Below are 26,923 nucleotides of genomic sequence, written 5' to 3'. Positions count from 1 at the left end.
GATGAAGATGGTGAGAGATTTCAACCCCAAGAATGAAATTCTTACAATTTTGAATTGTCAGTGTACATGGATTCTTAGGTGATGTATAGTGCAGTTCGACGCAGATCAAATCTTTCTTTACTTTGTCCCAAAAGTATGTCTCAGTCCCAGAAGATCACGCCCAATGCAACAGTGTGGCCTTTTCAATTTCCCACAGCGGGTAATCTGGAACCTCTAATTTAAGTTGCTACTTCAAAAGCAAACTACTAGCTTTTCAATTGATAGTTAGACAAATTAATTAACTTAAAAAAACAATTAAGTATGATGGTGACAAGTAACGTGCACACATTTAGACCCAGGTAAGTTTAGTATCACTTAACAGCAAACTGCCTCACTTGAATATTTCTGAAGTCAGTCTAACTATTGGCCATATTGTTAACGGAGTGGACAAGGTCAATGCCTTTCAAAATAATTGCCTACGTTAAGATCTGTTAACATCGACTGGTCAAATGAAATTTCCAAAGAGGACTTGTACAAGAAGAATGGTCACTACAGCATTGAGATCAGGAAGCGGCCGATTGGGACAGGTACTAATTATGTCTCAAGAGTGAATACCGAAGGTTGCACTAAGATGGGCACCAGCCAGGAAATGTAAACGGGGCAGGCCAAAACCAAGGTGGCATAGGACTGCGGTGACTGATCTGGAAGAGGTGGAGCTTCCATTTGCGAGGCACAAACCATTTCACAAGATAGGGGCCAATGAAGGAACACCGTTGTGACCTTTTGCCCCACACAGGACAAGGAGGATAGCTAACTAACCGTAAAAATGATAAAATTGCATTTATCCTAATTTTATTCATAGTCTGTAAACAGTCCCCTATAACTGAACAGGATCTTAATAACTGCAACTGCACTAACAAACTGCCTTGAACGATACTATTGTTTGCCCTGGAATCATGACAGCTAATGTTCCCTTCTATGCCTACCGAGATCAAACAAACAGATCTAAAGCCATTTTTAAAGTGCTTTAATCGTGCAGCAAACACATAATCTTAATGTACCCAATCCCTGAGCTGGAAAACTTGCACTGTACCTCTGATATGTATCTGTTTTAAGTTAAATTATAATAAGTTTTGACAATGTTCTATATTTCTGTTGCATCTTAAATGTCACCAGACATTGTCTCGCATACTCTTATGATTATTACGTGAAATAACTGCTTTATTCCAACAAGTGCGATGGAGGCTGCAATCTGTCATTCTGCCTCAGCAAAACCTCGCCTTGTATAATAGATTGTGCAGTCAATCACAGCCATTGAAAACAAAATAGGTATTCATGTGCCAGGGTCATAATATTACATCTTATGCACATCTTGCTGCGAGGTGTAGTTTGCATGTGCTATTTTGGATTCCTAGAGTCACACGAAGAGCTATTGTCAACTCTCACAAAGCAGAAGGTAGAAATGATAGCAATCAGCATCATTCTTCATGGTTACAGCTGCTAGATGTGCATTAAGAACAATCACAAGTGGCTGGGATATGATTTATTCCAAAAGAAAAAGGCTTATTTTTCAACCGTTTATTCGCCCCGTGACTTTCCTTTTTCCAAGTTGCTTTTCTTTTCTTGAAGTATGCTGGCATCCCGCATGTTTTTAGGTGAAAGGACAAGATGTCTTCCTGTTCCTGAGTCACCATCACTACAATGGGCATTTGACTTGGGCGTGCAATATGAAACTCGAGGGTGCTGTGCCATGGAGAAATCGGCCGTCGGTTTATGCCTCAATTCACCAAATGGTGAGTATGTTTGTGCCAACTGTGCTGCCATGCTATGGTGCCAGTTGGAGGTCAGGCCCTTCTCTACAGATTCTGCAGGAGAATGACCCAGCGTGAATGACCTTTGAATGACAAAGCACAATTATACTCTTACATGGTAGCTTACTGTGTAGCTAAAGAGAAAAAGCCCCACACTACAGCAGAAAGATTATTTCCCCCGGCAGCATTAGACACGGCTCATGCAGTACTAGATGAGAGGTCAGCTGATAAACTGAAATGCATCCCACTTAGCGATAACACCGTGGTTCACCGAACTTGTGATATTGCTGATCATTTAGAAGCCCAGCTTATTTCTCGTTTAAAGTCGGCGCAGCTGTTCTCAACACAACTGGACGAACGTACAGACATTTCAGATTGTGCAACTTTGCTAGTTTACTTTCGGTATGTTTGGCACAATGGAGGATTTTTAGCGCTACCTGGCATTACCAACCAGCGTGACTGGCACACAAATTTTTGAAGCACTGAATAGTTACGGGGTTGGAAAGTGTAGGCTCTACTGAAATGAAAAATGAAATGAAATGAAAATCGCTTATTGTCACAAGTAGACTTCAAATGAAGTTACTGTGAAAAGCCCCTAGTCGCCACAGTCCGGCACCTGTTCAGGGAGGCTGGTATGGGAATTGACCAAAATCTGTTGGCCTGCCTTGGTCTGCTTTAAAAACCAGCTATTTAGCCCTGTGCTAAACTAGCAATGAGTTCATTGCAGAGGAATCACAAATGAAGGAGCAACCAACATGATAGGGAAAAACAGCAGAGTTATAATAATGATTAAAGAGGCAGCTGGTTAGGACTTGGTTTGGAATCATTGCTTTATTTACTGTGAGGCATTGGCATCAAAAGGAATTCCATCCAATCTTGAAGTGGTGTTGAATGGAATTGTGGAAGTTGTTAATTTCATTACACACAGCACATTCAATGCCAGGCTTTGTTGCTCGATGTGAGGGCTACATTCATTTATTGTTCCACACAGAGGTACGTGGCTGTTTTACGAACTAAGGTATGAAATCCATGCTTTCTTCCTTGAGAAATCATCCCCACTGGCTGATACGTTTGATGATGAAACTTGGATGTTAACTATGTCTTACCTTGCAGACGATGGGTACGATTTAATAAAATGGGAGCGCATTTAGCCATGTGTTTCCCAGCACTCGCAGCGCTGAGAAACACAAGGCTATAAAACGTGATACATTTTTGATAAATAGCCTCAACAGGGAATGCACAGCAGAGGACACACACAGTCCTCTTTTGTACACTGAGGAGCTCCGCTCGCTGGAACTCCTCAGTGAAGTGAGAGATGGGAGTGCCATTTTTAAACGGTGTCCTGATCCCCGAGGCCCCCGAAGCGACATCTTATTCCCTCCAAGCCCCAACACAATATGGGAGGGTCCCTGCCCCCTCCCCCCCCCAACACCCACGCAGGGCACCCTCGGCTGATCACGCCTGCTTACAAAATGCCAGTGTGGCACCTTGGCAGTGCCAATCTAGCACCCTGGCAGTGCTTCTGCCAGTTGACAGTGCCATCTGGGCACCTTAGCAGTGCCAGCCTGGTGCTGACAGGGTGCCCAGGTGGCACCAGCAGTGCCAGGGTACCACCCTGCCCAAAAGGGCATGCAGCTGGGGGCAACCAATCCACCGGGAGACCCCATGAGTGCCGTTCTGTCTGATCCCTGTTTCTGGAGGCCGGCACTGAACAGCACACGCCTGAGGTGAGGTATTGATCCCACACCTCGGGTAATCTGCACATTAAAGTGAGTCTGGTTATCTTGCTTGATCATAGAATTTACAGTGTGTGGTAGTATGCATTAGGGGTCATGTGGGACTGTGAAGCCGTGATGTCATTGGCTGACAGATCCCGGGTCCTGGTTGGCTGTTGATCTCTAGCTCCGCCCTGAAGGCGGAGTATAAGAACCAGGAGTTCTCCCCCGCAGGCCAGTCTGTTGCTGAACTGCGGGGAACAAGTCACGCTTAATAAAGCCTCATCGACTTCATCTCTATTCGTCTCTCGTGAGTCTTTGTGCGCTACAATTTATTAAGCGTGCTTAAAGGACTATGGAGCTCAGGATCGTCCCGGAATGCCTGAGGATCAGCCCCCACGCAGTGAACTCAGCAGCAGTTTTTAAACACTGGCAGACTTGTTTCGAAGCCTACCTCAGAACGGCCCCCGGCCGGGTCACAGAAGACCAGAAACTACAGGTCCTGCACTCGAGGGTAAGCCCGGAAATTTACCCTCTCATAGAAGACGCAGAGGATTTCCAGACGGCGTTCGCAGCACTAAAGAGCATCTATGTTCGCCCAGTGAACCAGATCTACGCACGCTACCAACTCGCAATGAGACGGCAAAGTCCCGGAGAATCGCTAGACGAATTCTACGCTGCGCTGCTAATTTTGGGACGGGCCTGCAGCTGCCCGCCAGTAAACGCGATTGAACACACGGACATGTTAATTCGCGATGCGTTTGTGGCAGGTATGAACTCTCCCCAAATCCGCCAAAGACTTTTAGAAAAAGAGTCGCTAGGACTCTCAGAGGCACGGGCCCTTGCAGCCTCCCTAGATGTGGCCGCGCGAAACGCCCGCGCCTATGGCCCCGACCGCGCAGCAGCCCCTTGGGCTCCGTGGACCCTCGTCGCGACGAACCCCCCCCCCACAGGCTTGCGCGGTTCAGACGCCAAGTCGTCCCAGGGGGGCCCGCTGCTATTTCTGCGGCCAGGCGAAACACCCCCGGCAGCGCTGCCCGGCCCCGCGCAGCGATTTGCAAGAGCTGCGGGAAAAAGGGCCATTTCGCGGCTATGTGCCGGTCCCGGGGGGTCGCCGCTGTTCCCGGAGAAGAAGGAGTCCTGCGCGTTTCAAACGCTCCCCAACCCCCCCCCCAGCGCCCCATGTGCGACCCGCAGGCGCCGCCATTTTGGGTCCCGGCCACCACGAGGGGAGGAGGGGCGCCGCCATTTTGGGACCCCCCAGCCCTGTGCGACGCATGGGGGCGGCCATTTTGTCCACCCCCGCCTCCATCTTGGACGGCAACAATGGACCCCAGCATCGACGGCTCCACAGGGTTCGAGGAAGACGCTGAAGCACTATGACCACGTCTGGCCTCAATGACGCTGGACCAAGCACGGCCCCGGACGCTCCAGACGACGACAACAACGGTGCTGATCAACGGGCACGAGACACCATGCCTGGTCGACTCCGGGAGCACAGAAAGCTTCATCCACCCCGACACGGTAAGACGCTGTTTTTTGACCATCCGTCCCAGTGCGCAAAAGATTTCCGTAGCTGCAGGATCCCACTCCGTACAGATCAAAGGCTTCTGCATAGTGACCCTAACGGTGCAAGGGAGGGAGTTTAAAAACTACAGGCTCTACGTCCTTCCCCAACTCTGCGCACCCACATTACTGGGATTAGACTTCCAGTGCAATCTGCAGAGCCTAACTTTCCAATTCGGTGGCCCAATACCCCCACTCACTATCTGCGGCCTCGCAACCCTCAAGGTTGAGCCCCCATCCTTGTTTGCAAACCTCACCCTGGATTGCAAACCCGTCGCCACTAGGAGCAGACGGTACAGCGCCCAGGACCAGACATTCATTCGGTCCGAAGTCCAGCGGCTACTGAAGGAAGGCATAATCCAGGCCAGCAATAGTCCCTGGAGAGCACAGGTGGTAGTAGTAAAGACAGGGGAGAAGCAAAGGATGGTCATAGACTATAGCCAGACCATCAACAGGTACACACAGCTAGATGCGTACCCTCTCCCCCGCATATCCGACATGGTCAATCGGATTGCCCAATATAAGGTATTCTCCACCGTGGACCTCAAGTCCGCCTACCATCAGCTCCCCATCTGCCCAAGTGACCGCAAGTACACAGCCTTCGAGGCAGACGGGTGATTATACCACTTCCTAAGGGTCCCATTTGGCGTCACAAACGGGGTCTCGGACTTCCAACGAGAGATGGACCGAATGGTTGATCAACACGGGTTGCAGGCCACGTTCCTGTATCTCGACAACGTAACCATCTGCGGCCACGATCAGCAGGACCACGACGCCAACCTCCAAAAATTCCTCCAGACAGCTAAAGCCTTGAACCTCACATACAACGAGGACAAGTGCGTTTTTAGCACAAACCGGCTAGCCATCTTGGGATATGTAGTGCGCAATGGGATAATAGGCCCCGACCCCGAACGTATGCGCCCCCTCATGGAATTTCCCCTCCATCACTGCTCCAAAGCCCTAAAACGCTGCCTGGGGTTCTTTTCATATTACGCTCAGTGGGTCCCCCAGTACGCAGACAAGGCCCGCCCCCTAATACAGACCACGACCTTCCCTCTGTCGACAGAGGCTTGCCAGGCCTTCAGCCGCATCGAAGCGGATATCGCAAAGGCCATGATGCGCGCCATCGACGAGTCCCTCCCCTTCCAGGTCGAGAGCGACGCCTCCGATGTAGCTCTTGCGGCCACCCTTAACCAAGCGGGCAGACCCGTGGCCTTTTTCTCCCGAACCCTCCACGCCTCAGAAATCCGCCACTCCTCAGTGGAAAAGGAAGCCCAAGCCATAGTGGAAGCTGTGTGACATTGGAGGCATTACCTGGCCGGCAGGAGATTCACTCTCCTCACTGACCAACGGTCAGTAGCTTTCATGTTCGATAATGCACAGCGGGGCAAAATTTAAAATGACAAGATCTTAAGGTGGAGGATCGAGCTCTCCACCTTCAACTATGAGATCTTGTACCGTCCCGGAAAGCTGAACGAGCCGTCCGATGCCCTATCCCGCGGCACATGTGCCAACGCACAAATTGACCGTCTCCAAACCCTCCACGAGGACCTCTGCCACCCGGGGGTCACTCGGTTCTACCATTTTATAAAGTCCCGCAACCTCCCCTACTCCGTGGAGGAGGTCCGTACAGTCACAAGGAACTGCCACATCTGCGCAGAGTGCAAACCGCATTTTTTCAGGCCGGATAGTGCGCACCTGATCAAGGCCTCCCGTCCCTTTGAACGCCTCAGTCTGGATTTCAAAGGGCCCCTCCCCTCCACCGACTGCAACACATACTTCCTGAACATGGTGGACGAGTACTCCCGTTTCCCCTTCGCCATCCCGTGCCCTGACATGACAGCGGCCACAGTCATTAAAGCCCTTAACACCATATTCACACTGTTCGGTTGCCCCGCATACGTCCATAGCGACAGGGGGTCCTCCTTCATAAGTGACGAGCTGCGCCAGTTCCTGCTCAGCAAGGGTATAGCCTCGAGCAGGACGACCAGCTACAACCCCCGGGGGAACGGGCAAGTAGAGAGGGAGAACGGCACGGTCTGGAAGACCGTCCTACTGGCCCTACGGTCCAGGGATCTCCCAGTTTCAAGGTGGCAGGAGGTCCTCCCGGACGCCCTCCACTCCATCCGGTCGCTACTGTGTACCACCACTAACCAAACGCCTCATGACCGCCTCCTTGTCTTCCCCAGGAAGTCCTCCTCTGGAACGTCGCTGCCGAGCTGGCTGGCGGCCCCAGGACCCATCTTGCTCCGGAAACATGTGCGGGTGCACAAGTTGGACCCGTTGGTCGAGAGGGTTCACCTCCTCCACGCGAACCCGCAGTACGCCTACGTGGAGTACCCCGACGGCCGACAGGACACGGTCTCCCTGCGAGATCTGGCGCCCGCCGGCAACACGCACGCCCCCTCGACACCAATCACTCCCTCCCTGCCACCGGCGCACCCCGCGACCGCCCCCTTCCCGGGAGGATCGGTCCTCCTCCCAGGTCCGACCAGAAGTGAAGCTGAAGCAGAAACCGTAAAGCTCCCGGAGACCACAACACTGGAACAAGCACCACCACCACCGGGGCTGAGGCGATCGACAAGGACGACCAGACCGCCCGACCGACTCGTGGCATCGGTGTAACACTAGAATGTTGTGGACTTTAACGAGAATTTTTTTTCCTTTTTCCCTCTAACGAATACTGTAAATAGTTCAAAACAAAAAACCCTGTACATAGCCCAGTGTAGGGCACTGTGATGGAGTTTTTTTTCCTCCCAGGACCAGCCTTGTAAGCCCCTACCACCATGCGAAGCACCGCCCCGCCGGGTTCATTTTTAACAAGGGGTGAATGTGGTAGTATGCATTAGGGGTCATGTGGGACTGTGAAGCCGTGATGTCATTGGCTGACAGATCCCGGGTCCTGGTTGGCTGTTGATCTCTAGCTCCGCCCTGAAGGTGGATATAAGAACCAGGAGTTCTCCCCCGCAGGCCAGTCTGTTGCTGAACTGCGGGGAACAAGTCACGCTTAATAAAGCTTCATCAACTTCATCTCTATTCGTCTCTCGTGAGTCTTTGTGCGCTACACAGTGCAGATTTGATAAAAAGTGATCTCGCCCAGAATGGACAGGATTCACATCGCAACATCTCGCGAGATCACGATAGATCTCGCGAGGCATTGTGAGCCGGTGAGATCCCGGAATCGGTATCTCCCCGCTTTCATGGACCACGCTGCGCCGCGGCAAGCTGCTTTTCAGGCATAGCATGGTCATTAAATCGCACCATTTTTTCAACTCTAAATGAACTGAACCTCAAATTTCAAGGGAAGGGTGACGACTGCTTTCGGCACTGTGAAGAAATAGTTGCTTTCCAAAAGTCATGGAAAGTTTGCCAAGTGTGAGGACAATGCCAAAATTACCACATGCCCCCCACACTGCTCCAATACATCCAAGAAAACACTGTTTGTAAGCGGAACTGTCAATAGACTGGCGTGCCTTATTCAATTGCATCCAACTGTATTGTTGTTGCTATTTTCCAGAGGAGCAGTTTCAGGTTTTGAAAGAGAAGAGGTGAGTGAACGATCCTCGGAGTCAATTATTAACTTCCAGCTGATGTGATGATTGGAAGATTTCAGGAATATTGGATTCCAAGTATTGGGCAATTTAAGGGTGAAAAGCCTGGGGGTTGAGTGTGTTGGAATGCAATGGTCATGGTTATTTGAAAAGAATTCTGCTTTGCAGGGCTTGGATATGTTTTAGCAGCCAGAGGGTGAAATTGAGAAAGGAATATGTTTTTTAATCTGGGCTAATGGACTGTGGGTTAACTGGGAAAGTCCCTGGGGGAGGTTAATGTGCTTTGCAGCCTGCAGAGATTTTTTTTCAGCTTGGGGAAATGAGGTCATTGCTGGGTGGAACCAAGGAAGGCAGACAGACATTTTGAAAGCATTAGAGAGTTAGCTTTTGGAGCAGCCTTGAAGAGCGGAGGTGAATTCTGATCTGCCTGGCACTGAGTCCGCAATTCTCCTCGAGTAAGATAGATTGAGAGCTGTCTGCATCTATTCTTGTTGTTTAATGGAAAATTATGAAGTAGTGTTTAAGGTGTAATTGCAAGCTGTACCTTTTGGGGGTGAAGTTAAAAAGTTTATATTGTACTTATAATAAAGGTTTGTTTTTAAAAATGCAGAACCCTATTTCTTCGTGCAATCGCTCCTGGAGCAAATCATTCTTTCCACACAGTCTTACGAATAAACTAAAATATTCGGGTTTCGGTACAGTATCCTAGCCACTGCTGGAGTTTGGTCTGGGATCATGATACTGACACCAAATGAAGAGACTGCACATTGAAAACACACCACAAGTCCATGAGGCTGTCAGCATTCTGGAGTAGCATCTCTGAGGAGTATCCAGTGCTGAGTAAAACAAGCATTTTGTTGCTAATGCCCTTCACAATAACCTACATGTACGAGATTGGACTTTCAGTCCTCACAAAGATGAAGACAAAGGAACCAACTGAACTCTGCACCCGATATGCACATAGCCCTCGCATCCTGTGACCCTGATAAGAGTGAGTTCGCGAGGGCCAAGCAGGCTCACTTTTGCATTAAAGGTAAGCGAAAATGCTGTGTCGTGTAGATTGGCCGGCATGGGTCGCAGAGGTTGGCCGGCGTGTGTGCCAAAGGGTAGCCGGTTGGTAAAAGTGGGTCCCGGGGACAAAAGTTTGAAAAACACTGCCCTGCAGTGTAAAGCCATCTAAAATCAACAATTTATATGGCAAGATACAACAAGATAACAATGGCATTCACTCAATATAATGAGGCAGCAGTGCCAACCACTGGGCCACCATGCCACCCTTTGGCACAGTGATTTAATTCGAATTGCCAGTGTTACATTCATTTTAAATATGTTGATGGACTTAGATGAAGAAGGCAGGGGGAGGGGCAGCACAGTGGTACAGTGGTTAGCGCGGCTGCCTCCGGCACTGAGGACCCGGGTTCGATCCCGACCCTTGGTCACTGTCTGTGTGGAGTTTGAACATTCTCCTTGTATCTGCGTAGGTTTCACCCTACAACCCAAATATGTGCAGGGTAGGTGGATTGGCCATGCTAAATTGCCCCTTAATTGGTAAACAGTAATTGGATACTCTAAAATTATTTTTTAAAAAGAAGGATGAGAGGAGGCATAAACATTGGCATGGACCTGTTGGCAAGAATGGCCTGCATATACCTAGTAATGCAAGTTTCTGGTCTTTTACACAGAGTCAGTGAAGAGTTATTTATTCTGTGGCAGTGATTATCATTTGGAAATTGAGGTATTTCACTGCAAAACTTTCAGAATGGCACCAAATGCTAGAACTTTAAATATAACCACTTTAACTATGAACAGAGTACACTTAAGTAACAGGATCATATGCTTGAAGGTCGTACATGTGGGCACATGGTTTCATGTTATGGCTGTTGATCTTTTTCTTGTTCATTCATGGGTTGTGGGCATCAGTGGCTAGAGCAGCCCATCCCTAGTTGCCCTTGAGAAGGTGGTCGTGAGCTGCCTTCTTGAACAGCTACAGTCCATGTGGTGTAGGTGCACCCACAGTGCTGTTAGGGAGGGAGTTCCAGGATATTGGCCCAGGGACAATGAAGCAACGGCGATACATTTCCAAGTCTGGATAGTGTGTGGCTTGGAGAAGAACTTGCAGTGGTGGTGTTCCCATGCATCTGCTGCCCTTGTTCTTCGATGATGTGGAGATGCCGGCGTTGGACTGGGGTGGGCACAGTAAGAAGTCTTACAACACCAGGTTAAAGTCCAACAGGTTTGTTTTGAATCACTAGCTTTCGGAGCACAGCTCCTGAGATTCACCTGAGGAAGGAGCTGTGCTCCGAAAGCTAGCGATTTGAAACAAACCTGTTGGACTTTAACTTGGTGTTGTAAGACTTCTTACTTTGTTCTTCTAGGTGGTACAGGTGGCAAGTTTGGATGAATTTTCACCCCATCGGAGATTCCTTGTGCCATGAAAATTATTGTGTATAATATTTATGATGAAAATAATGAATATATATTTTTACTTGAGAGAACAGATTGTGTGGATGCTGTATGGCTTCTGTCAGTTTTGCTTTGTAACCCATCACCAGGTAGCAGGAGAGTGAATAGGTTTCTGAATGTCCATTGTAAAGCTCTCCTCGTCTGAGTCGAAGCACAGTGAGATTAATCAGCAGAATCCCGTACTTCTATCTAGTACGCCATCCTTTGCCAGAATGTATCTGGCCAAGCCATAGCTTGAATTTCATACTCCGTTGCCATCAGGTTTTTAGGCTGTCTGCCTTTCCCCCAACTGAGGCCCCTAAGTGGTCAGCTATTGACTTGAGAGTCATTTTCCTTCCTCAGTTCTTAGGTTTACCAGGTGTGGAGGGAATGCTCAGGTTTTAGAAGGCGAGTGGGTGCCTCCATCAGAAGCTCCCTTCTAACTTTGGTCCCACTCCCACTCCACCCAATCCCACCTTACGATTCTGTGGCCACCGGACCTCCCTCCTCCTAATTTCTCACTATCCACCCCCCCCCACCCCCCCAACCCTCCCCACCTTACCCTCCCCACCCTGAGACACCCAAACCTCACCTTTCCTTGAACTCCCAGGACTTACAGCTCTGTAGACTATATGAACTTATTTCTGTTCATTGTGGTTTCTGTCGTTGCAGGAACTAGAGAGCTGCCGGCCAATCAGATTGACCTCCTGAGTGAGGGGTGGAAGTCCCGCCTGCGTGGAACCATAACGTTCCTACAGTGCAGAAGGAGGCCATCGAGTATGCACCGATGCTATGAAAGAGCATCCCACCTAGACTCACCCTCCTGTCCTATCCCCATAACCCCACATAACCTGCAAATCCCTGGACACTAAGGGGCAATTTATCATGGCCAATCCACCTAACCTGCACATCTTTGGACAGTGGGAGGGAACCAGAGCTACTGGAGGAAACCCACGCACACACGGGTGAGGAAGTGCAAACTCCACACAGACAGTGACCCGAGGTTGCAATTGAACCGAGGCCCCTGGTGCTGTGAGGCAGCAGTGCTAACCACTGTGCCACCGTGCCACTCTCAAAATCAGCCTCAAGAGCACAGGATGCGGGCGGCATGTGGCGCAGTGGATAGCACTGGGACTGCGGCGCTGAGGACCCGGGTTCGAATCCCGGCCCTGGGTCACTGTCCGTGTGGAGTTTGCACATTCTCCCCATGTCTGCGTGGGTTTCACACCTACAGCCCAAAGATGTGCAGGTTAGGTGGATTGGCCACGCTAAATTGTCCCTTAATTGGGAAAAAAAATAATTGGGTACCCTAAATTTAAAAAAAGAATACAGGATATGTTCCCCACCTACTCGCCAGATGGGGGAACAGGAAACCCTGCCATCCTTCATACCCTGACCATCATATAATCCTATGGATCCCAGCTTTAGACCCAACCAGTTGCCCTGTACATCAGATGCTTGTCACCCCTCCAAGAATGATGGCATAAGCCGATCAATATATTTATAAACAAGGAACAAATGCTTCACATGCCCGAAAAATTATTTCTAAACGGTGTTTTTTAACCATTTTCTATAGTGGTACTACATTCCATTGAAGAAATTATCACTTTTAACTATCGCCACTCTGTCCTCCTACTCAAATAGTCATTTTGCTTCAACAACTAGAAATTCTTTTGCAGCCTTTGAGTTCAGGTCCAATGGGCATGTATCTTCTTTCGAGTAATTTCCCAAATCTCGATTACGGTTCAGAAAAATATTCTTACAATTCTTACAATTTTAGTCTCTAAAAGTTAAAAATTTTATTTTATGTCTCTCCTTAAAAAAAGTTCAATTTGTAGTCAATCCTTCAGATACTGCTGATTCAGGGTTGCGCAGCACAGAGAAGATGGAGTTAAGAACTTGTAGAATTAGCCAAAATAATTTCAATCTATTTCCTTACAGCGTTCTCTCAACCCTCACGGCTCTTTCAGGCAGAGAGAAAAATGATTGCCCTTTGTACTGAATTAGGGAATAGCATTGTGCTTGGATTCCTTTCTAATGTGAAGTGAATCGAAACTGCCTCAGCTATATACAATAATCCGTTCTTTTAAACGCAAGACAATGGCCAGGATTTTTCGCTCCCAGTCTAGGACCGGTGACGGGAGGGGAAATTATCACAAGAACTGCAAAGTCGTGTTTTACATGAGTGACATTATGGGAAATGTTCAGAACACAAAGGGTTCATGGTCATTTCATAATTAACCACTAGATGGAGCTAGATGCAGAACTATATAAAGCCCTGACTCTCAGACTTCTGGGAGAAGGCTGGAGAGGAGCTGCGAGAGAGATCAGAGTATAGTTACAGCTAAAGTGCAGAGACTAGTGTTAGTAGTGTTGATTGTAGATTACTAGATTATTTTTGACTATAGGAGTAAGTGGTTGAGCTTTAATAAATTGTGTAAATAAATGTTAGCTTTGTTAATGAACTTAGCTTCTGTGGTGGTCTTTGTGAACACTATGACATCCCTCCTGATAAAAGAATCACAAAGAACACCACAACATGAGCATAAACGTGTGCCACGATTGTCTTCTCCCCCCATCAGGGCACATTTCCTGACATTCAACATTGGGAACATATATATTTGCATATATATACCAGGCTCCTGCACCTGGGTTATGCCCCACCCAACAGAAAACCCATCCACGACGGTGTGAATCATGACTGATCTCCCAAGGAATGCACCTGGAAAGCAGAATTTCCAGGTGAGTGAAGCGCTCAGGGAGGAGAGGGTCATGCCTGGGGACTGTCACCAGCACTTCGCCCTGGCACTACCACCTGTCACTACAATGCCAGGGGGCAGTGCAGGAGGGTTCCAGCATGAGCTCCTTCATACTCCCTGAGCTGGGGCGGCCTTTAAAAATGGTGCTCCGATCCTCAGCTAAGGTTTTGGTCAGGAAGGTGGAGCAGTGGCCTTCCCATCAGCGATAGGTTGTGGGCCTCGCTCCTTGAAGGTTTTTGGCGTTGGCTCCTTTTTAATAATCCGTCCATCTTAATAAGAGTGCCAATAAATGTTAAAAAGAGATAGCTGCTGTAGCTCCAATCTACAATGAGTAGCCCCAAGTTCAGATAACATCTCAAAGTGCTCAACAAATCACATTCATAAAACACCGTTATGGCAGTAGAAATGCTTACAGCGGCATTAGCAGTCAAAATTTGACATTCAGATATCCAGACAGCACTGTCAAAGAGATTGATTTCAAGTCTCATCGTTCATCACCAAATATCTTGTAAAAATAAGTAAAGTAGCCAGAGCACCAGATGACAGTAGGCTGCTTTGAGGGGGAGAGTTGACTGATGGTGATTTAACCTGAGGATGACCACACCTCAGGCGGGATTGAGAAGGGGGAGGTGGCCTTCGTGAATAACCTCAGTTTTGTGTGGTCCCATGAAGAATCCAGCACGAGTTTGTAGAGTCAAACAGAAAGTAATTTTATTTACAACAATATGTACAAAGTACCAACAGTTCACTGCTGGTTCCCGGAACTCCACTGGCCATCTCTATTTATACAGCTGCACAGTTAATGATTGTCCCGTCCCCCCTCATTGGGGCAACTCATATTCCCCAAGGAACATGGGGTAACCCGGGTTAGTTGGGCAGCACGGTAGCATAGTGGTTAGCACAATTGCTTCACAGCTCCAGGATCCCAGGTTCAATTCTTGACTTGGGTCACTGTCTGTGTGGAGTCTGCACGTTCTCCCCGTGCCTGCGTGGGTTTCCTCCGGGTGCTCCGGTTTCCTCCCACAGTCCAAAGATGTGCAGGTTAGGTGGATTGGCCATGCTAAATTGCCCTTAGTGTCCAAAATTTCCCTTAGTGTTGGGTGGGATTACTGGATTATGGGGATAGGGTGGAGGTGTGGGCTTGGGTAGGGTGCTCTTTGCAAGAGCCAGTGCAGACTCAATGGGCCGAATGGCCTCCTTCTGCACTGTAAATTCTATGATCTATGAACCCACGGGCAGTGCCCCTAGCAATTAAATTTATTGCTCAGTTTGTTTACTTAGTATATTGATTTGATTGAATCCTAAAATACTATATAGGGTAACCAATTGTCCCCAGCCAATAGGATCCGGGCAGGTTATAACACGCAGCTGGTACGAGAATTAAATCCACGGCGTTGGACTCGTTCTGTATCACAAACCAGTTGTCCAGCCATCTGAGCTAAACCAGCCCTCCGATTCTATACTGTACCCTCTAATCTAGACAGATCTATTCTAACATTGAAACGTGCACTACCCAATGGTCATTTCTCAGATTTATCTTGCTTTTATTTTAAATCGAATTATTTTTGAGGCTAGTGGGGCTCTAAATTTGGGGTTTGAGTCCTGCATGTTTCTCAATTGAAAAACTCAGAAAATGGCCATAGCACTCTTTTATTCTCTTTCTTAGCTCTTGCCCTTGATGGTTGGGAATGAACACCAATCTCTTGGGTTTCAAAGATCAGACCAGGAATCTCATAATATATATGAGTATTTCCAGACTAATCGACCAGCCGGCACAAGGCCTACAGATGTGTCCAGGATGTGGGAGAAAAAAACGTCCATGATATATCTGCGAACAAAACTAAAAGGTTCAATCTCACTCTTTTAACTGTGAATTGCATAATTATGTTTGTTCCTGTTTCTCTCCCCCACACCTTGTGAACATTGTTCAGAATTCTGTTCGAACATTCACACCCCTTTGCACTCTAATGGAACCTTGAGTGCACTTATTGATAGCATGAAGAATGACTAAAACATCGCACCATCTACCCAAGTGCTAAATGCTAGCCATTTTACACCACACGAAACAAGTGTTGTCTCATTGATTGGCTTTTATGTGGGGCACCATTGCTGCGTGACAACACTTGCCTCCGCAATGAGGTATCAGGAATCCATCGCCTGTTTTTGGCCTTTCATTTCTTTTGGAATGAGACAAAGCAAAATGAAATCAGCAGTTCATTAAGCAGTTTTTTAACAAATTGATTCCTCCGCCCTTGCTACCTGTCCTGCTGTAATCACTGTTATTTTTGATCCTTTCAAATTAATCGTAAATCACTTAATCTGGTCTTTCTGCTACCCACATGAGATTAGTCTCAAATCCCGTTGAAAAGGCATTCACGTTTTCATGTTCCAGCAAAGATCATAATATAATACAAACGAATAGCTCCTGCTATGGATCAGTAAGTATGTGATGGGCTGACTGCACAGACAAAGCTTACAAACAAAGACCTGTACTGATCTCATCTGGGGAAATGGTACGGGGAATAACAAATTTAGGGGTATAGTAAAGCAGAGGAAGCTGACCGTAAGCGCAAGATAGATTTATTTACAAGGGTCTGCATAACGCAGCATCGCCCTCCCAGTGCAATCCTAGCTAGGGGGGGATTTATCTCGCCAGGCCCTGATCTGGCCTTGCCTTTATCCTTTGCTTATACGAGCCCCTGGTGGTAGGCCTCGTCCCCCTCTCTGGGGAGCACATACTCCACAAGTCCCAGGGGGAGATAAATTAAGCCTTCTCCATGGTCCTCATGGGGGTTATGACAATGGGGAAAGAGCAGGGAAGCTGGTGAATGGCAGGGCTCAACTAAAAGAGCTGGCATTGGCACAATGGATCGAAAAATCTTTTTCTGTGCTGTAACGCTCTCTGAATGAGGAACTCCTGGGATAACATGTGACAAATGGAGAATTTTAGAAATATTGGCTTCTAAATATTTAGACAATTCAAGGGTTAAAAGCGTGGGTTATAGTGTGTTTGCCTGCAGTGGTCATGCTTTTAAAAAGGATTTTGCTTTGTACAGGCCTGGGAACTTCTAGGAAGCAGCAGGTGAAATTGACCAGAGGAATGTGGCTTGACTGGGGAAGTCCCCGAAGAGTTAATGTGCTTTTTCAGCCTGCAGATATCATTTGTTTTTTATCTTAGGGAGATGAGGCCATTGCTGGGTGGAGCCCAGGAGTGCAGGGAGGCAGTTAGGTTTAGGAGAAGCTTTGGGAGAAAGAGGAGCTGAATTCTGATCTGCCTGAACCTGAGTCCACAATTCTCTCTCACAGCAGGATAGTTCTAAAAGAGTAATAACATGTAATGCAGAGCAGTCTTGTCTGGGGACCAGAAAGAAGCTGAAACACACCAGGTGAACCAGCTTTTTGAAGATATTCAGCCAGAGTCTGAAGGGGTTCTAACAGAAGCCAAATCTCTTTTGTAAAGCAAGTATTACTCTATGCCCTGCTAACTTCAAGATATGATGTGGAGATGCCGGCGTTGGACTGGGGTGAGCACAGTAAGAAGTCTTACAACACCAGGTTAAAGTCCAACAGGTTTGTTTCAAACACTAGCTTTCGGAGCACTGCTCCTTCCTCAGGTGAATGAAGAGGTATGTTCCAGAAACATATATCTAGACAAATTCAAAGATGCAAGACAATGCTTAGAATGCGCCATTTGCAGTTAATTACGTGTTTACAGATCCAGAGATGGGGGTAACCTCAGGTTAAAGAGGTGTGAATTGTCTTAAGCCAGGACAGTTGGTAGGATTTTGCAGGCCAGATGGTGGGGGATGAATGTAATGCAACATGAATCCCAGGCCCCGGTTGAGGCTGCACTCATGTGTGCGGAACTTGGCTATAAGTTTCTGCTTGGCGATTCTGCGTTGTTGCGCGTCCTGAAGGCCGCCTTGGAGAACACATACCCGGAGATCAGAGGCTGAATGTCCTTGACTGCTGAAGTGTTCCCCGACTGGAAGGAAACATTCCTGCCTGGTGATTGTTGCACAATGTCCGTTCATTCGTTGTCGCAGCGTCTGCATGGTCTCGCCAATATACCACGCTTCGGGACATCCTTTCCTGCAGCATATGAGGTAGACAACGTTGGCCGAGTCGCACGAGTATGTACCACGTACCTGGTGGGTGGTGTTCTCACGTGTAATGGTGGTATCCATGTCGATGATCGGGCACGTCTTGCAGAGATTGCCATGGCAGGGTTGGGTGGTGTCCTGGTCGCTGTTCTGAAGGCTGGGTAGTTTGCTGCAAACAATGGTTTGTTTGAGGTTGCACGGTTGTTTGAAGGCAAGTAGTGAGGGTGTGGGGATGACCTTGGCAAGATGTTCATCTTCATCAATGATGTGTTGAAGGCTGCGAAGAAGATGTCGTAGTTTCTCCGCTCCGGGAAAGTACTGTTCGACGAAGGGTACTCTGTCGGTTGTGTCCCGTGTTTGTCTTCTGAGGAGGTTGGTGCGGTTTTTTGCTGTGGCGCGTTGGAACTGTCGATCAATGAGTCGAGCGCCATATTCCGTTCGTATGAGGGCATCTTTCAGCGTCTGTAGATGTCTGTTACGTTCCTCCTCGTCTGAGCAGATCCTGTGTATAAGGAGGGCTTGTCCATAAGGGATGGCTTCTTTAATGTGTTGAGGGTGGAAGCTGGAGAAGTGGAGCATCATGAGGTTATCTGTGGGTTTGCAGTAAATCGAAGTGCTGAGGTGACTGTCCTTGATGGAGATGAGTGTGTCCAAGAATGCAACTGATTTTGGAGAGTAGTCCATGGTGAGTCTGATGGTGGGATGGAACTTATTGATGTCATCGTGTCGTCGTTTCAGTGATTCTTCGCCGTGGGTCCAAAGGAAAAAAATGTCATCGATGTATCTGGTGTATAACGTCGGTTGAAGTTCCTGGGCGGTGAGGAGGTCTTGTTCAAACTTATGCATGAAGATGTTGGCATATTGAGGTGCGAATTTGGTCCCCATGGCTGTTCCGTGCGTCTGGGTGAAGAACTTGTTGTCGAAGGTGAATACGTTGTGATCCAGAATGAAGCGGTTGAGTTGCAGAATTGCGTCTGGAGTTTGGCAGTTGTCAGTGTTGAGTACTGATGTTCAGTACAGTACTCAACACCGACAAGTGCCAATCTCCAGACTCAATTCTGCAACTCATCTGCTTCATTCTGGATCACAACGTATTCACCTTCGACAACAAGTTCTTCATCCAGACGCACGGAACAGCCATGGGGACCAAGTTCGCACCTCAATATGCCAACATCTTCATGCACAAGTTTGAACAAGACCTCCTCACCGCACAGGACCTTCAACCGACGTTATACACCAGATACATCGATGACATTTTTTTCCTTTTGACCCACAGCGAAGAATCACTGAAACGACTACACGATGACATCAATAAGTTCCATCCCACCATCAGACTCCCCATGGACTACTCTCCAAAATCAGTTGCATTCTTGGACACACTCGTCTCCATCAAGGACGGTCACCTCAGCACTTTGCTTTACCGCAAGCCCACGGATAACCTCACAATGCTCCACTTCTCCAGTTTCCACCCTAAACACATTAAAGAAGCTACCCCCTATGGACAAGCCCTCCGTATACACAGAATCTGCTCAGACGAGGAGGAACATAATAGACATCTACAGACGCTGAAAGATGCCCTCGTACGAACGGGATATGGCGCTCGACTCATCGATCGACAGTTCCAACGCGCCACAGCAAAAAACCGCACCGACCTCCTCAGAAGACAAACACAGGACACAACCGACAGAGTACCCTTCGTCGTCCAGTACTTTCCCGGAGCGGAGAAGCTATGACATCTTCTTCGCAGCCTTCAACACATCATTGATGAAGATGAACATCTTCCCAAGGTCATCCCCACACCCCCACTACTTGCCTTCAAACGACCGCGCAACCTCAAACAAACTATTGTTTGCAGCAAACTACCCAGCCTTCAGAACAGCGACCACGACACCACCCAACCCTGCCATGGCAATCTCGGCAAGGCGTGCCAGATCATCGGCATGGATACCACAATTACACGTGAGAACACCACCCACCAGGTACGTGGTACATACATACTCGTGCGACTCGGCCAACGTTGTGTACCTCATACGCTGCAGGAAAGGATGTCCCGAAGCGTGGTACATTGGCGAGACCATGCAGACGCTGCGACAACGAATGAACGGACATCATGCGACAATCACCAGGCAGGAATGTTGCCTTCCAGTTGGGGAACACTTCAGCAGTCAAGGACATTCAGCCTCTGATCTCCGGGTAAGCGTCTCCAAGGCAGCCTTCAGGACGCGCGACAACGCAGAATCGCCGAGCAGAAACTTATAGCCAAGTTCTGCACACATGAGTGCGGCCTCAACCGGGACCTGGGATTCATGTCGCATTACATTCATCCCCCACCATCTGGCCTGCGAAATCCTACCAACTATCCTGGCTAGACACAATTCACACCTCTTTAACCTGGGGTTACCCCATCTCTGGATCTGTAAAGACTTAATTAACTGCAAATGCTCACATTCCAAGCATTGTCTTGCATCTTTGAATTTGCCTAGATATATGTTTCTGGAACATACCTCTTCATTCACCTGAGGAAGGAGCAGCGCTCCGAAAGCTAGTGATATCGAAACAAACCTGTTGGATTTAACGTGGTGTTGTAAGACTTCTTACTGAACTTTAAGATAGATTGAGAGCTGTATATTTCTTTTCTTCGTGTAATGGGAAATTGAGTAGTAGTGTTAAGGGTTAATTGTAAGCTCTTCATTTTGGATGTGAAGTTAAAACCTTTAATATTGTATTCATAATAAAGTAATGTTTTAGAAATACCAAAGACCTATTTTTCACTTAATCACTCCTGGAGCGAATCATTTTTTCCGCACAGCCTTACAAATAAACTAAAATATTGGTGTAGTATCCTAGCCACTGTTGGGGTCTGGTCTGGGATTGTAATAAGCAATACAATATTTTTACTCCGGATCCCTACCCTGTGAACCCTGCTTAATCCTAAGTGTGAATATGTAAAGCAGATTAACATGAAACTTGATTAAAATTGTTTCTTGTAATCTTAGACTCACTTTATGATTATAAATGCAAAACAGAATTTTTTAGTATAACGTTAAACTCACTTTACAGCAGTTAATCTGCTTCATTAGGATTAGGTTTCTAATCAGCTTTCAAAATCCCCGAGAAACCGTCTTTAATCCTCCCACAGGCACATAATCAGGGTCATTTACAAATAATTCACAAATATATTTCCATTCGCCTGAAGACCTTTTCCGTCTTCAAGGTCATGGTTCAAATATCTGCTTTAGAAACATAAGTAAATTTTTCCAATAATCGTTGCAATTTATCTCTTGATGTGGTCCAACCAACCGACGCAAGTGGGTGAATTATGAGCTGCTGGAACGTGGGGGGTTGCCAGTCACTGTGAGCGGGCATTTGGGTTTGTGACTCTAGCTGGCTTTGCACATGTGCAGGACATAATCGATTGCATACATGTGGCACCGAAGCTACCGCCCGATCGACAACAACCGGCAACTGCAAGGGCTTCGACTCCTGAGTCGATTGATGATGGCCATCAATGTGCAAGTGTGCAACCACACAATGTTTTTGTAGGATGCACAAGATTCCCAGGCAACTGCCACAGTTATTTAGTCCTGTGGCAGTCTACCCTCCCTGATCTCTTTGCAACTTGAAGCAAATTTACCAGCTGGCAGCTTGGAAACAAAGGATACCCACCTTCAACATGACTGGTGACATTGGTGAGGAACTCAACCATCGGGGCCCAGGATTAACACAATGAAAGCCATTTGGACAGGCTTCAGGTGGTCACTCATTACACATAGAATTGGCAGCATGTGACCTGTTCCTGCATTAGTGCTCACAAAACCATCCTCTATCTTTACGTAGGAAAAGACAGCACACAACAGGTGTAAGAGGGAGAAGACGGGAGAGGGTATGGCCAAAATCCGCCCCCTCTCACAGTATGGACAGCATGTTGCCAAGCAGGTAGAGGAGGACCGTGACCATGCTGTGGTGATGGTGAAGCCCACCACCCCAGGCATCCAGTGAGGAAACGTGCTTAATCTCCACAACTCAAAACCCAAGGGTGAGGCTCTGTGCAAGGTAGGAGGCAGCCCAATACAGTCACTCACTCTCTCCTCTTTCCATTACTGGAATCAGCAGGAAGAGGGTGAGGCCAGCCCCTGTTCCCAAACTCAGGCCATCCCCAGCTCCAGCCTGCAGAAGATCTTGGAAGAGGACAAGGATGATGGGTTCTCACCTGTAGAGTCGTCACAACATTCATCTGCACCCTCCACCAACACAGAGATACTCACTTTGGTGTGTCATAGATCAGGCTTAGGCTCGGCCTCACACACTAGTGGTCGCCTCATGGACACATGTCCGCAGCAGGAGAAGATAGTGACAGCTAAGGTCTCTGGCACTCGGAGGAGTCTTGGAGAAGAGGCCGTGCTAAATCAGAGTCTGATGGAGGAGTCCGTCTGTCTGCTGTGGTCATAGGTGAGCTTTCGCAAGGGGGGAGGGGGCACCTCAACTTCCCTCCCGGTGTTAGGGGAGTGGCCCTCGGACTCCCAAAACGAGGTACAGTGTCAGGAGGACATCCAAAGTGTTCCAAGTCCCCAAGTCTCCAAGGCTCCGGGACTGCTAGGGTGCCTGCGCCAGAGCAGGAGACCCAAAGAAAGCCAGGACCCCTAGGCCTCGGACCACCCGCCAAAGTCATGGGAGACAATTGGGCATGGTGCTCAGCAGGCTGACTGTACCTCTGCTGTGGTTGCTGAGGTAGTACCTAAATATAATGATGGAGGGTAAGGAAAATTTAAAATTTAGAAGTTCACTTTGGTAACACGGGTGTGCAAGCATTTTAAATAGTTGTGGCACCTTGTAAATATATGATCCATTGCACTTTACGGAGGGTGGCTGGGCTTTCTTGTTGCTACTTGTACCCCACCTCCTTTAAAGGGGGAGGCGGGCAGCTTGGGTCCATCCCATGAATCATTTTTTAAAAATAAATTTAGAATACCCTATTATTTTTTTTCCAATTAAGAGGCAATTTAGTGTGGCCAATCCATCTGCCCTGCACATCTTTGGGTTGTGGGGGTGAAACCCACGCAGACACTGGGAGACTGGGCATACTCCACTCAGACAGTGGCCCACGGCCGGGATCGAACCTGGGTTGTCAGCGCTGCAGGCGGCGGTGCTAACCACTGTGCCGTTGTGCCACCCTACATCTCTGTGAATCATGCCTGTATCTGGAGGCATCGATCTCTGCCAAGGCCCTTGTGAGCCATGTGCAAGAAGCCTCCCACACACACCATACACCATTTCCGTTCCTTCCACTACACTTCGGAGTCTACAGGGATACTTTTGCTTCATCAGGATAGCTTATTAGGATTCCTGTTCAGCTGTCCAGCTGACCTTCAGCTCTGCTCACCCAATGACATCCATCCAATCAGCATTTCTCCAGCTGGTTATAGAGGGCATGGATTCAATGCTGTGCCTTAGCATCAGAATGGCACGCATGAGCTTTCAGATCACTTCCAACACCTTCTACCATTCTCCTGTAACCCCCCGCCCCACTACATCACTATTAAACCCCTCTCTAATGTTATCTTCACTTTTCTGCCTGCGACCTTTAAACTGTCTGCCCTCCCAGATTTGCGCTGCCCCACAGCCCCTTCCTCCCGCGCCCCCAACAAGGCTCCTTGGACCATCATTTTCATGGATTTAAATCTCATTAATGGGTTGGATACGGCATGCTCCACCCCTCTCAGGTGGAAGTCACAGGCACAAATGGTGCAAGAATATATAAGTGGGCCCTGGGTGCCATGGCTGTTGAGGGCTGCGAGAGGGTAAAAAAATCCCTCAAAAACTCTCAAAGATTGTCGGGCATGCTGGGGGGTGGCTGCCTGGGCCGGGGAAGTAGCGAGGAATGGCTTGGTGCCAAATCTGTGACTCGGGGTATCCCTCTCGGGATTGAGGGGGCCTGGCTCAGACTGCCATAGCTACAGGAGGTGATGTAAATGCACCCTCTGGTGCTACTTACAGACTCCTGGCTGTTCACACTGCTGACTACTCACTGTGTCCTGTAAATGCTCAGAGAGCCTCTGGTGATGTGGGAGCCCACCCAGGCCGCCCCTCTGGAAATCCTCTGGCGGGATTCTCCGATCCCCCGCTGGGCCGGAGAATCGCCGGGGGGCGGCGTGAATCCCGCCCCGCCGCCGGTTTTTCGGCGGGGGGCGAGAATCGCGCCGCACCGGTCGGGTGCCGTATGCAGCGGCCCCCCCCCGGCAATTCTCCGGCCTGCGATGGGCCAAGTGGCTGCCCGTTTTCGGCGGGTCACGCCAGCGTAAAATACACCAGGTCCATACTGGCGCGACCTCGCAATGCGGGCGGCCTGCGGAGTCCTCGGGGGGGGGGGGGCAGGCGCGGGTGGATCCGGCCCCGGGGAGGGGGCCCCCACAGTGGCCTGGCCCACGATCGGGGCCCACCGATCTGCGGGCAGGCCTGTGCTGTGGGAGCACTCTTTCCCTCCGCGCCAGCCGGTGTAACGGTCCGCCATGGCCGGCGTGGAGAAGAAGCTCCCCCCTGCACCTTCCGGGCGGCCCGACACCGGAGTGGTTCACGCCACTCATTGGCGCCAGTACGGCCCGCCCCGCCGGTGAGGGGAGAATCCCGCCCCTCGTATCCCAGCAGTCTCATCAAGATGACCATGCTCAATCATTGGCTCACCAGGTGTTGGGTATTCCTCAGAAGCGCTGCTCCACTGCACAGGGAGCAGGGATTAGCAAAGCTCACCCCAACCAAAGGGCACCTGCACCATGGCCTTTGAAACCCTCCACTGCGAGTACTGGAAACACGCGGCTAAACACGCTCCCTCGGGGACTTTGTTCCTTTTGGGAAGATTGCCCCTTTAGTCTCCCAAACAGAAAATGCAGCCCAAGATGTTCAGAGAATGGCTGGGTTAAAAAGCCACGACAGGATGTGAGAAACACAAAAGCAGTCAATGGATCCCCTGTTGCCACTGTGCCAGCTACTTGTGACTATTGGTCTATCATACAAATTGGAGTTTGGAGTCAGTTATTAACCATGCCTCTGTGGTGTTTCTGAGCCTCCCTGCTTACAACTCTGCTTATTGCTCCTTGAAGCGATGTAATTTGCAAGTAATCCATTGTAACGGAAATTCTTGCCATTGCTTATTGAGTAAATCACAATTTCTACCTTCGATAAGTAGAGATTAAATTAAATGGATGGAGTATCTCAGCCACAAAACCTCAACCAGAAACCCTGACTTCCACAAATAGCAGATAACAATATCAAACATAATTTATTTTCGTTGGCATGAACACTGGTGTACAAATTAAACATCAATCTGTGTTGGGGCCAGCTACTCTGGGTGGGATCTTCTGGTTCCCCGGTGACGGAGGGTGTGATCAATGGGAAAACCAATTGACAACAGCAGGAATGGAAGATCCTGCCACCTGCCAGTGGCCTCAATCAGAGCCTATTCCACCACAGTGACGTTGTGGGGCCTACCACCTTCATTCTTTTTGCCAAAGCGTGTCAAAGATACGGTGGGAAAAGCCGGCAGCACAGCCGGCTGGTGGCCCTCCGCTTTCCCTCCCACTTGGCCAAAATTTGTCAAAAGTCTGCGCACAATGTGCAGTGTGGAGCAAAAGGTTCAATCTGTATACCCGTCATTGCAAGTGAAAAACGTGTTAACCATTTGGGCCATCGAACAACATTTGTCTGAGATAGGAGAGCTTCAGGGTTGTAGGGAGCAAAGTTCAGGTACCAGAGCTGCTGTGGCACTTTTGGGAGAGAAATGGGTTGCAGAAAAATCTGAAATACATTAATCGAGGCTGTCGAGACAGCCTGTCATTGTGAAGAGAAAGTCATGAAAAGTGGCAGAGATAACCGAAAGAAAATTGGGAACAGAATTAGAAAGTGAAACCGAGGAAATGTTAAGGCACAGGGGGCAGGGGAAAGTCGGAAAGAGATGTGGAACTGGCAAATGGAAATACAAATTGCCTTGCCTCAATCAGCCCATATTATTTTCAAAATCAGGAACAAAAAATTGTTCTGAAGTATCATTTGGTATTTTTCACACTTCTATCAAATGTAATGGCCCTTTAGAAAGGGTAAAAGGAAGACTTACATTTGTAGGATGTTGTTCACAACATCAGGACATTCCAAAGTTCTTTGCAGCCAATGGAGTACTTGTGAAATGTTGTCACTTTTGTACTTTGAAAGCAAGGCAGCCAATTTGCACAATGCAAGATGATAATTGTAGAAGTTACCAGGTTGCAATAACTGGTGACAAAGGGCTAACAACAATGAGGATTTATTAACAGTGCTGAGCAGCTCTTGCAAGGTGTGTGTTTGACCGCGCCCAGGGAAGTACTCTCGCGTTACAGGCACGTGACTTCATACCCATGTCACCCCCGGTCCACAATATTGATCAGATAATCTGTTTTTGTGATGTTGAATGAGTGATAAATTAGCATTGCCAACCCGCTGGGATATATAGAACATAGAACATACAGTGCAGAAGGAGGCCTTTCGGCCCATCGAGTCTGCACCGACCCACTTAGGCCCTCACTTCCACCCTATCCCCATAACCCAATAACCCCTCCTCACCTTTTTGGTCACTAAGGGCAATTTATCATGGCCAATCCACCTAACCTGCATGTCTTTGGACTGTGGGAGGAAACCGGTATGTTATTCTCTAAGTCTGAATAAAGATTGTAGACTTCCAGTTAACACAAATACTTTATTCAATGAGTTGGTTCTGTTTTCAGAGCTTAACTAGACATAATACAGTCAAGAGGTATGACCAGTGAAGCTAAGGTAAACTGCCTATGCTGAGCTGTCTCTGTCTGCTGCTGCTCCCTAGCCCTGTGCTTCTGAAAGAGGCGGATCCTACCTTGGGCTGGACCCTTTATACCCGTCTCTGATGCTGCCCTCTAGTGATGCTGTGGCTATTACATCTGTGCTGCAGTCCCTGGTGTATGTGCAGATGTACAGATCACTACAACCGGAGCACCCAGA

At 48.4% G+C, this 26,923-nt stretch overlaps 1 pseudogene; it reads left to right on the top strand.

The window, feature by feature from the left end:
- The first annotated feature begins 303 nt into the window (after nt 1–303).
- On the top strand, nt 304–11,057 carry LOC140398071 (protein FAM200A-like; annotated as a pseudogene).
- Nucleotides 11,058–26,923: the final 15,866 nt, after the last annotated feature.

Source organism: Scyliorhinus torazame, chromosome 21 (assembly GCF_047496885.1).
Source record: "Scyliorhinus torazame isolate Kashiwa2021f chromosome 21, sScyTor2.1, whole genome shotgun sequence".
NCBI lineage: Eukaryota > Metazoa > Chordata > Chondrichthyes > Carcharhiniformes > Scyliorhinidae > Scyliorhinus > Scyliorhinus torazame.
The sequence above is the reverse complement of the archived record's forward strand: the minus strand, read 5'-3'. Positions and strand labels throughout refer to the sequence as shown.